Genomic DNA, 11,094 nt, shown 5'->3' on the forward strand with positions numbered 1-11,094 from the left:
GGGAGCTTGCCCTGCATACCCCTGTGAGTCCTTAGCTTAAAGCCATTCAAATATCAGCTAAGACAGGCTCTAGGTCTTGCTGCAGGTGAAGGCTCATGATCTCTTGCTACAAAAGGCTCTTTCCTCTCCACAAAAGGCAAGTGAATTCCCTGGAACTGAGCACTGGTCCCACAGCATCCCACCTCTGCTTCCCCAGCTGGGAGCCTGAGCAATTATTGAGGGTCAGCACAGGATTTAAACACTCCAGCACAGTGAGTTCCTGCTGCCTTTGATCCTACACTTTGGCTGCCCTTTTCCTGCCCAGGGAAAACACCAGGACATGGTGCCTGTGGGGTGGGGCTCCCGGGGGGACTGGGATAGTCTGGTCCTGGGGCTGCCCCAGAGGAGCAGCTGGGACAGTTTGGGTTTCCTCCAGCCTGGCTGGGATAACTGATGGCAATATTTCTGTCTAATATTGAAGTCCCTATAACTGCCTGGGGCAGCCCAAGGAATGGGAATTTAAAGCTGAAGAGAGCAGGGACACCAGGTTGGGTGATCCAAGGACACTCCTGTTCCCTGGTGAGGTCACTCAGCCCGATTGCTTAATTGGAGCCAATAATGCAGCTTTTTGTTTGGATCTGGCAATGTCTGTATTGCAGTTTATCAAAGAGGCTGAAAAGCTCAAAAATAGCAAAACAGCAGATGAAAGACCCCGGCAAAGGCAATGGGATGAGAACAAAGTTCATTTCATTAAGAAAATGCAGGAATAAAGGAACAGAGCCTTTCAGACCAGCCTCATTAGAAGCCCAGACAAATTAGTGGCATTATGGTTTATTAAATATTATTAAGCCAAGGACAAAACCCCTTCCTGCAGAATGGTTACGGCAATGCCAAAAAAAAATAAAAGCAATGAGAAACAATGTTCTCACTTAAATGCTGCCCTTTAATGTAGCTAAGATGTCTTGGTCTTAGCTTTTTAAAAAATGAGACCATTTGCTAAACATAAATCTGGAATTGAACTGTCCATGTTGAACTTTCATTTCAGCCAAAGATCTTGGAAGGTCTCATAAGTTCAGAGAGAGAGCAGCCAGTGAAAGTATTTTCCAAGAGTCCAGTTGCAGGGAAGAGAATCACACGCAGATTTTTTCTTTTTAATTTTTTTTTTCTTCTTTCTGGAAAGCTGATCTGCAGTGACACATGTGCAAGTGCACACATGCTGATTTTATTAATGAAAATTAAGAGTGTACAAATCTGCCTCGGTGGAGACTGGGAGGTGGGCAAGGGAAGGCTGATCACACTGAGCATTTCTGTGGTTTCCATGCTCAGGATTCCTCGCACACAGCCCTGATTGGGATGCAGAGCTCCTCACTGCCTGGCTTCTGCTCTACACTGTGGCACACATTGCAAGGGAGATAAAACAGAAATAAAGATCTCTGGGCCAGCTGATTGCAATGCAAACTCAGAGCCATTTGGCACAGCCCCTGCACTTGGGCACAGACCCTGGACTCAGGCACAGACCTGTTGTCAAGGGCGAGAAAAGGGAGAAAGGGTTTGGGTTGCAGGTGCAGATGTTTCCTAAGAGCAAACTAGATACCCTAAGGCTGATTTTGGGCACAGGGAGCAGGGAAAAAACCTGGTGTGAAATAAGTTAGATTAATACACGTGAAATTTCATTCTTTTCAGCTGATTCTGGCTGACAATGCCCCGCTAAATCTGGAGTGGGAAGGCAGCAGAGGGCTCACAGCTTGTTGCTACACAAACTGCAACCCAAGCCAATAATGGGAGCAGGAGTAAGTAGTGATTATTGTTATGGTTACCACACAAGGATATAATTCCCGCCAAAGACTTGGACAGCCTTTCCTCAGAGCTCACTCACACGTGAAGCTGCAGTGGGATATTCAGGTTTTGTGCCCCACCAGAGCCACCTTCTGCAGGATCCAGTGCACAAGAGAGAGCCTGTGCAGGCTGGCAGGAGTGTGAGGTAGCAGCTGATGGAAAGGAAAGCCAATGATTTGTTAATTTGTTAAAATTAACCAGTGTTGTTGATTTGTTCAAAGCTGTCTGTGTGTCTGTGGATGAGGTGAAAGGAGTCACAGTCTTTGGTCAAGACATTCTCGTGCTATCAGAGCCCAGAACCCATCAATGAGCAACCTGGTCTTTTGAGCAACCTGGTCCAGTGGAAGGTGCCCCTGCCTACAGCAGGAGGTTGGGAATGAAGTGGTCTTTAAGGCCCCTTCCAACCAAACCATCCAGTGATTCTGTGAGTGAAGTACCTGCTGCAGCTGGTGACCCGTGTGTGCAGTGTGTCTTCCAGGGTTCCCACGTGCAGTGGCAGTGGCCTCTCGGGGCATCTCCTGCAGAGATGACAGAACTGGATGGCTGCTGGATATGTGCCACACTCACATTTTGCCACTTTGTGCCCAAGCCACGTGGTCAAAGGACCAGCTGGACACACAGACCCTGCTGGACACACAACACATGGCCCCGGTGAGTGCTGGGCTGGGCTGGACATCTCACTTGTGCTCTTGGTTGTTACAAAGTCCAAATGAATTCTTACAGAGGTTGACAAAAATAGCCTATTTTGCATTCATTTCAAATCCCATAAGGTGCCTATTTTCATTTTTAGGCACCTAAATACTTCTGCAAATCTCCCTCTTAGTGCTTCATGAGCTGGGGACTGATCTGGCACATCAAACTCCAGCTAAAACGGGCGTTCCTCAATCAGAGCGGTTTCTAAAATGAGAAGCAGAACTTCTCAGACATATGCTGAGGTCAAAATTGCTCATGCCAGGCAGAAAGTAATTTCTGGAGATATGCAGATTTTTATTTTTTATTTTTAATGTATTTTCAAGGGCTTTGGTCGCAGTTGTTTTTTCATTTGTGCCGAAGTGAGAGGCAGAAGAGATTTCTATCAGCAGTAACGTACATAAAGCGTATTGGGAATTGTTTGGGTCAAATAATTTCGCCCTTTTGTTAAATGATGCTTTAGGAATATTATCACATCCATTGCCTATATTAGCAATCTGTTTATCCAGGTAACTGAGAGGCAAATGTAGCCTGCTGGCTCCTCAGGAAGACAAAGACAGAGTGGAGAGTGTTTTATATGATCCTGCATATAAATGACTTATTTATTTTGATAAGATATTACTGAAATCCAAAAGAGAGATTGGACATAGAGCTGTAAAATACTTGTCCCCATGAAATAATGCCCATTTTCTGTGCCTGTTGGGGCTGTGTGTTGATAATGCCAGTCCAGATGGGTGGCTTGGGGAGATGGATCCCCTGTATCCGAGTGGCACCGTGGGCAAATCCTGACGCCCCTCCACGCTGGGTCTGGGTGGGTGCAAGGGCAGCTGGGCAGGGCCTTCCAGCCTTCTTATTTCTGGATTTTAGGTGTTTTTTCTTGTACTGATCACCACTGCAGTTGCTTTGCTCTTGAGGTGGGATCTGGGCAGGTTGGGGTTTGCTGGGCTGCAGGGCTGGTTCTCCTTAATCCAGGTCATTCCCACCTTGGCATCTCCACTCTGGTGAATGCAACAGCAGTGCTGGGAGAGCTCTGCCCTTTAGTTGTTTCTGAGTATTTTCAATGTTGCTAGGAGCAATGCATAATGGGTTATTAAGTTTGTTCTTAAAAAAAAAAAGAGAAAAAATGAAAAAAAAAATCATCTCCCTGAGAATGAAAAATTGCTTAGAATCTGCTGTCAGAACAGCAATGCTACAATGCCACTTCTGCAATTACAGGGATCGTGCCTGCATGAGTGATGAGACTTTTACATACAGGAGAAATAAGAAAAAGGTCTTTTAAAACACAATTTAGTTTTACTTCATAATTATGTGGAACCAGAACGATGCATCATGGAGATACCCCTATGCTTAAGGATGAAATTGTTTGAACATTTATTTTTATCCAGAAGCAGTGCCATGAGCAATGCTTCAGAATATTCTGAATTGACTAGAATTATATTAGTCATATCTTTATTATAAAGACAGTAATTTATGCAGGTGATTTAGAAGGTTTTGATTTTCATCTCTGAAGAGCTGAAGGGTCAAAACATAAATTAGAGTAGCACATGGCAGTGCTGAAAATCCAAGCTGTGTCAGTACTAGTAGTGCTAATATGTTTTAGTAAATTGTTAAACTGTTGTGTGGAAAGGAGAGTTTGCACACCTGGAAAAAGCCATCATGAAATAAGTGATAGGACGGAGGAATTAAGTCATAAAATATTAATTCTATAAAAAATCATCCTGGGAGCCTGAGCCACAACTTGGCATCACAGCTCCTCATAGCAGCAGAGACACCATCACTTTTCACAGCCTTGTCTGAGGAAGTTGAACCAGCTTTTGCCTGACTGGAAGGAAAAACGTTCCACACAAGGAATTTTAAGAGTTACTGTTTGCAAAGAACTTAAAATACTTCTTATGAAAGGTACTGAAGAGCGTAAACAGGATCATTATTCTGCACACCACTGGGTAAAAGCTGCAAATTGCCTTTTGTCTGGAGTGAAACAGGCTGTGCTTCCCATTCCCACTGGCTGGCTGCTGAGACTGAACCCCGAGATCACTGTCCATAATGCAAATAATAATCCCAGAGAAGGGGTGTTACAGGTGAGCCTGCATTTCTTGCACTGTAGGTAATGGCATAAAGACTTGATAGCCTTTAACTTTATTTTGCTGTTGCTACTCCAACGCACAGCCTTGAAAATCTGTTTCATAGAATCATGGAATCACAGAATTGGGTTGGAAGGGACCTTAAAGATCATCTCATTCCACCCCCTGCCATGGGCAGAGACACCTTCCACTAGCCCAGGTTGCCCCAAGCCCCACCTGCCCTTAGATTCATTTGGGGTGTCCTCTCCTGGGCACTGCTGACACAAACATCTCAAAAGCACAAATGGCTTACTGACACTATTGGATGGCTTGGTAACCATTTGCTTAGGGCAATTACTGCTAATTATTTAACAGAATTGCAAAAGCAGAAAAATAATCCATAAAGGCTACTAGAGACACATTACTGTGTGATAATGGGATTTCACAAGATAGGCAAAAAGTACTCAGCTCTAAACGTGTCTGTAGATGTACAAAAGAGATATTGTGATATTCCCTAAAAAACCTAAATATTGGACTGCCTTGCATAGAACATAAGATTAGTTTTGGCTGATACTTATTTATGGAGGAAGCTCTTCTTGATAATTTAGAAAGTATGTAAAGTGCATCTAATTTTATTCCCCCAGATACACACACGAGGTTCTGTCTAAGCTAAAATTAGCTGAGTGTTTTTTTGTCTAGACCATCTGTAGATGTAATTTTATCTTGCAGAGTACATACACACCCAACTGTAGCACGTAATGACTTGAGCCTCTCGTCCCTTCCAAGGGACAGGAAGGAGAAATATTTCCATCTCAGAGCTGTGGGTTGGATTTTCCCTCCTTGTTCAGGGTTTCTGGTTTCTACCCCGGATACCTTCCTGCCAAATGACCCAAGTCAGGCTTATGGAGGATTGTGCCTTTATTTGATTGTCCCTACACTTTTCATCTGTAAAAGGAGTGTGACGGAACCCATTTAGATCACACAGCTGCTGTGAGGATTATTAAATTAAAAGTGGGTTTGGACTGTCAGTTGAAAGAAAGTCCAAGTATTGACTGGTATTAGTTCTGGGCTTTGCTCACGTTCTGTAATTAGTTGATGACAACTGTATTTGGGAAAGAGCTTGGTCATGTGAAGCTGCAGGCCCAGCAGTGGCTGAGCTGGCCTGAACATGGGGGTTCACAGTCTGGGGCTCTGCCCTGGCCCCTCTCCCTGGGGTGGGGAAAGATGTGACCCCACCCCACACCCACGGGGCAGAGCCCCTCAAGGCCCTGCTGGGCAAACCCCTCTAATAATGATGATAATCTTACATTTTCTCACCCCCAAGTCTTCCATTCGAATGGATCCCCATTGTGTTGACTCAACACATCAGTTCTTTAATCTCCAGAATTATTCACAGATAACAAGTCCTTCTTTAATTGCATTTGAGTCACAGAATTGTCCTTTCAATCATCTTTGCATCTTGTTCCTGGGGCAGCTTGAGTTGCAGTGAAGGCACATGGCTTGGCTGGAGCAGGATGGTGATGTGGCATTTGCTGCTGCCACCACAGAGGAAAGCAGGGGACAAGGGAGCAATGCAATGAGCTGGCCTGAGCAAGCACCTCCTCTGTGACTATTAGCTAAGTAAGATTCTTGGTTTGACTGAGAAGTCCTTGATAGAGGGATTTAACCACGTAAATTTGATTTCTTTGTTTAAAAATCCTGTAATTAGAGATTTAATTCCATCAGTTGATGCTATCAGGTGTTTCCTAGGTAGCACTGTCAGGTGCTATTGCTAGTCAGCATGTTGTCAGAGCAGTGCCACTTCCTTCAGAAGGTTATGCAAAACAGCTGCGTTACCAAAAATAAGAAAACTGAAATGTTAAAATGCTGGGATTGGACTCAACTCCCTGAGAATGAGACACTGAAATGCTTTTTATAACCTCCTGCTTCACTCTCTTCATATTGACTCACATCATTATGCAAATGCCATAAATTGCAATAAAATCAATTAAAGTGCTATTGAGTCTCATAAAAACATGTACCCATTAGTTTGCTGCTGAGACAGGGTTTCTGCTCTTCTTGCTCTGGGCCAAGCAGGGAGGAGTGCAGAGCACAGAGGCTGCTCAGCATCACCTTCCCATGGAGCACAACCTGAGGGACCAACACCCTGCTCACACCCCCCGAGCTGGGGACCCCAGCCAGGCTGGGGGTGTGCAGGTGCCAGGGAGTGCCAGGACAGCAGGGCAGGGGTGATCTGGACAGGGAGTTTTAACAAGGACATGGAGTGGCAGGACAAGGGGGAATGGCTGCAAACTGAGGGAGAGTAGGATTAGAATGGATATATGGAAGAAATTGTTCCCTGTGAGGGTGGGGAGGCCCTGGCACAGGTTGCCCAGAGAAGCTGTGGCTGCCCCATCCCTGGAAGTGTCCAAGGCCAGGGTGGACGGGGCTTGGAGCAACCTGGGCTGGTGGAAGGTGTCCCTGCCAATGGCAAGGGAGGCTGGAACTGGATGAGCTTTAAGGTCCCTTCCAACCCAAATCTTCCTGTGATTTCCAGCCCTGCTCCAAAATCTGACCATGCAATTCAGCCTCTTCTAACCAGAAAACTGCAGCCCAAAGAGAGAATCTGAAGCACCTGCCTGCAGGGCTGCAAGAGAAGCTGCTCCTAGCCATAAATGGAGAGAAAATGTGGGTTAGGAATTAAGCCTTCAGCCTTAGCCTAACAAATTAATCAGGGCTCTCTGCAACAAAGATACTCCACAAAAGGGATCAGAACAAACCCTGACCACAATCAGGCTACAATACTTCTGGAAACACTAAGTTTTGTTTTTTCTTCCATCCTGCTGAGGCAAATTCTACCCACCAAAAAAAAAGAAAAAAAAAAAAGAAAAAAAAAACAACGAGGGCTCCACAGGATGCTGTGCAGTGTCTGGGTTTTACAGCACTTCAGGAAGAACTCCCTTAGCCAAAAAACTTCCCTGCCAGGCTGAGAAGGCTGATGCCTCTTCCTGCAGACCACAAGGACTACATTGCAACAACATGAAAGCGATGCAGCAAATCACTGCAGAGCTCTGCAGTGCAGAACTGGGGCCATTTTCCCCTGCAAACCAGGCTGGCATGGACCTCCTTGGTACCTGAGCTCAGCAAGATCCCCTGGTGAACTCTTCAGTATTACCCTGGAGAGAAAGGGTGCCTGGTTTTGTCCCAACATTTTGAAAATATAGAGATCATGATACATTAGGAGATTACATCTGAAAAAGGAAAAAAATTTAGCTGAAGGGCAGTTTATGTAAAATCTGTATGTGCCTCTAACCTGAGCACGGGGGAATGTCATTCTCAGAGTGCTCCTTTAAAGGAATTTTACTTGAACATGATTTAATGTAAAACTGGGTATCTGCATTGTTGGATACAACCTTATCTTATTTGAATTTAACAAGACCTTAATGTGAGTGTCCGAGGCCTGACCCATCTGAAGGGTAGTTTAGGAGAAAGTGCAATTGCACTATAAATAATTTACTTTGGTGCCTCGGCTACCATTCACTGTAGCCCTTTTAATACCCCATAAACTCAAATGTACCATGCTATTTCTCTCCGTTTCAAACTGCTCTCCCCGGGCCAGCAAATGGAATAGCACAGTCAGACCATATGCTGTGGAGAGCAGGGAGAGGATGGAATTGCAGAGGCACCGACACGTGCCCGAGTTTTCTGGCTGTAAAGTTTTCACGTGATGGAATAGAGCTCATTCCTCCTCCTCTGTGTGATGTGCATTGGGGGAGTTTAACACCACAGCACCTGCCTGGGGTGCAATGTCAGCTGGAGCGAGGAAGGAGAGCTTTCCCTGCGTGTTTTGGGGAGCTGAGAGCACGTTGGTGCTTGTCCTTCCTTGTCCGGCTGCTGACACGGGGAGGAAAGGAGCCACTCCCACACGATGGGCAGCTCTCCTCGGTCAGGAACTCAGGCAGGATTATTGCTGAAGTGCTGGTCTCGCAGGTCTGGCAGAAGGTTTTGGGAATGGTGAGTGATTCAGGCAAAAGATGCAGCTCTGTTTGTTCTGCCCATGATGGCAATTCAAGGTTTGTAATGTAATTGCAGCTTCTGTGACCTGGGATGTGAAAAAGGTGACAGCAGCACTGGGGAATGAAACTGAGGGCATGAGCTGGGCTCTGAGAAGGAAAAGTGCACCTGTCTGCAGTCAGGTGAGCAAGAAAGGATGGTAATGAAAAAATTGGAGTCTTAGTAATCTGACAGTGGGAGGAGTATGGAAAAGTAAGTCTCCATGCTCTGCTCCAAGGCCACCATGGACATGTCATCTCTGAGAAGCTGGCTCCAGTGATGCCTACACCAGGTTAGTTGGCTCATCTTTGGAGACTGGGATGACTGGCATCCCTACAAGGGACATCTGAAACACTCTGTCCTGCTTCTGACAGCAGCATCATTTCTTATCTCTTTGCTTGCCCTGCAGTAGCTTTCCTATAAGTTTTGGGGTCAGATGGGTCCCATGTGCCCCCTGACCCAGCGTGCTTTCCTCCACTCTGTGTCACAAGCCAGGAGTGTCACATCCTTCTGCCACAAAGCGATAAATCACCGCTGCCTTCTGACCATGGGGACAGTGGAAGGCACCACTGACACCCTGTCATTGCTGGCTGGTAGCAGGTTTTTGGCATGTTGAAGGAAGTGAGCTCTGTAATGGCTTAATGCCCCCTTGCTCATAAGCTTAGCATGAAACACATGCTTAATAAGTTTATTTTCTCAAAGTGGGGCCCGCAGCGAGTGACTGAGCTGGACTTTTCCAGGCTCTCTGCCTTCACTGGCTCCTTCTCTAATGCTGTGGAAAGTCATTTAAGTGTCTCCAGTATGTAAGTTTACCCAGCTGTAAAATTGGATATAATAAGGCTTGCTTACTTTACAGCAGAGGTTTAATTCAGTGATGTTTGTTGTGAGTGTCAGGCCTCGTCCAGGGGGTACAATAGGAAGGGTGTTGTAGATGGGCAGCTGGAGGGACAGCCCTTAGCAAAGTCATTGTTATGAGACAAATCTCTCTGGAACAGAATACAGAAATCAAACAGCAGCTGACAGAATCAGATAATGATCTTCCCTGTAAAACACAACCTTCCAGGTGATGGGATGAAGGTGTCAGGAAGGGAGTTAGTGTGACAGAATGACAAGTGTCACCGACTGCCTGGAACGACTTTGAGTGCCAAACCCAACAGCCCATCCCAGCCCTGTCTCTGTGGGGTACCTGCCCAGCCCTTTGCTCTCTGCACCAATTCAGGCTGATATGACAGGGAGCCTTTGCAGGGTGAAGCAGAAACCACGTGGTGGGTTGGGAAGCCCTCCTGCTGCCCACTCATCCCGAGCACAAAAACGCCAAGAGGAGCAATACACTGATTTTAGCTCAGCTGCCCCCTGGCAGCTCTGTTCTGCTGAACAACCCTGCTGAGCAGAGCATGGAGTTGGTTTAAAGTGCACACATTTATCACCTTCATGGGTGATTTATAACATGAAGTGTGTTCAAAGAGCACAGGACGTGGTTTGTCCTGCCATGGAGCTTTTTGTCTGTGTTTGGGATCTGACTGCCTGTTTGCTGTGTGTCTCACACAGCTCTGTGTTATGTTAAAGGCTGGAGGGCAGCCAAGCTGGGCCCTGTCATGGTTGGCACATGAAAAAAGTCATTGCCTTGAGGTGCCAAGGCTCCAAAATTGGTAGTAATGGGGTGATGAGGGATAAATTGCTCTGAATATAGGTGAGAACAGAGGAAGATAAACTGTGGGCAGTGAGCACTGGGTGAAATCTGGTTGTGCCATGCCCAAACAGAACCTGGTTTCCAGCATGGACGGGCAAATGCTTTGGGAGTGGTTGGAGGAGGCATCCTTGCTTTTCTTGGTGACTCAGGTAGAAACACTCATCTAACTAATAATATAAAAACTCAGTTTTGACTGCACCAGGGATAGTGTGGAGCTCATGCTGTGCAAACCCATGTGTCCCCCATGACTGCTGCCCACAAAAGGAACAGCTCTCCCAAATGCTTTAACAAAAGAGGTCCCATCTCTAATTTGGCCAACAATTACTCTGTGACATGGAAACCCAGTGTCAGGTACCTCTTTCTTATCCCCCAACGTTCTGTGGCTTTTCTGCTCTAAGCATTTTATTTGTTTGCCTGGTTTCACAAAAAAAATGCCTTGGTCCAGCTGAGTATTTTAGATTTATTTGTGAACCATGTGGTGTTTGAGTCAGTTTGTATGAGTTGTAGTAATGTCCAGAAGCTGTAGCTGTTTAAATCATAAGTATCAAATCAATCAGGCAGTCTGGAAAAGGTGCTCCCAGAGAAAACCATCCTTCTGGTTCTGCTTTTCCAAGGAATTTAACGGCTGCTTGCACTTACTGTGTATTATAGTCCTTCTTTTGAGTTTTAAATTTCATGCTTCTTGTTTTCAGTGTTAGGAAAAAGTGGCCCACTTCTCAGAAATGAAGGGCTTCCAAGGGCCTCAATTAAATCTGACTTTCTAAAGAGTCTCCTCTGCTGAGGGTCGCTTCCTCAGTGGAGAGTTTT

The sequence above is a fragment of the Pipra filicauda genome, unplaced genomic scaffold (genome assembly GCF_003945595.2).
Source record: "Pipra filicauda isolate LSUMZ 115617 unplaced genomic scaffold, ASM394559v2 scaffold89_size2521313_pilon, whole genome shotgun sequence".
NCBI classification, from domain to species: Eukaryota; Metazoa; Chordata; class Aves; order Passeriformes; family Pipridae; genus Pipra; species Pipra filicauda.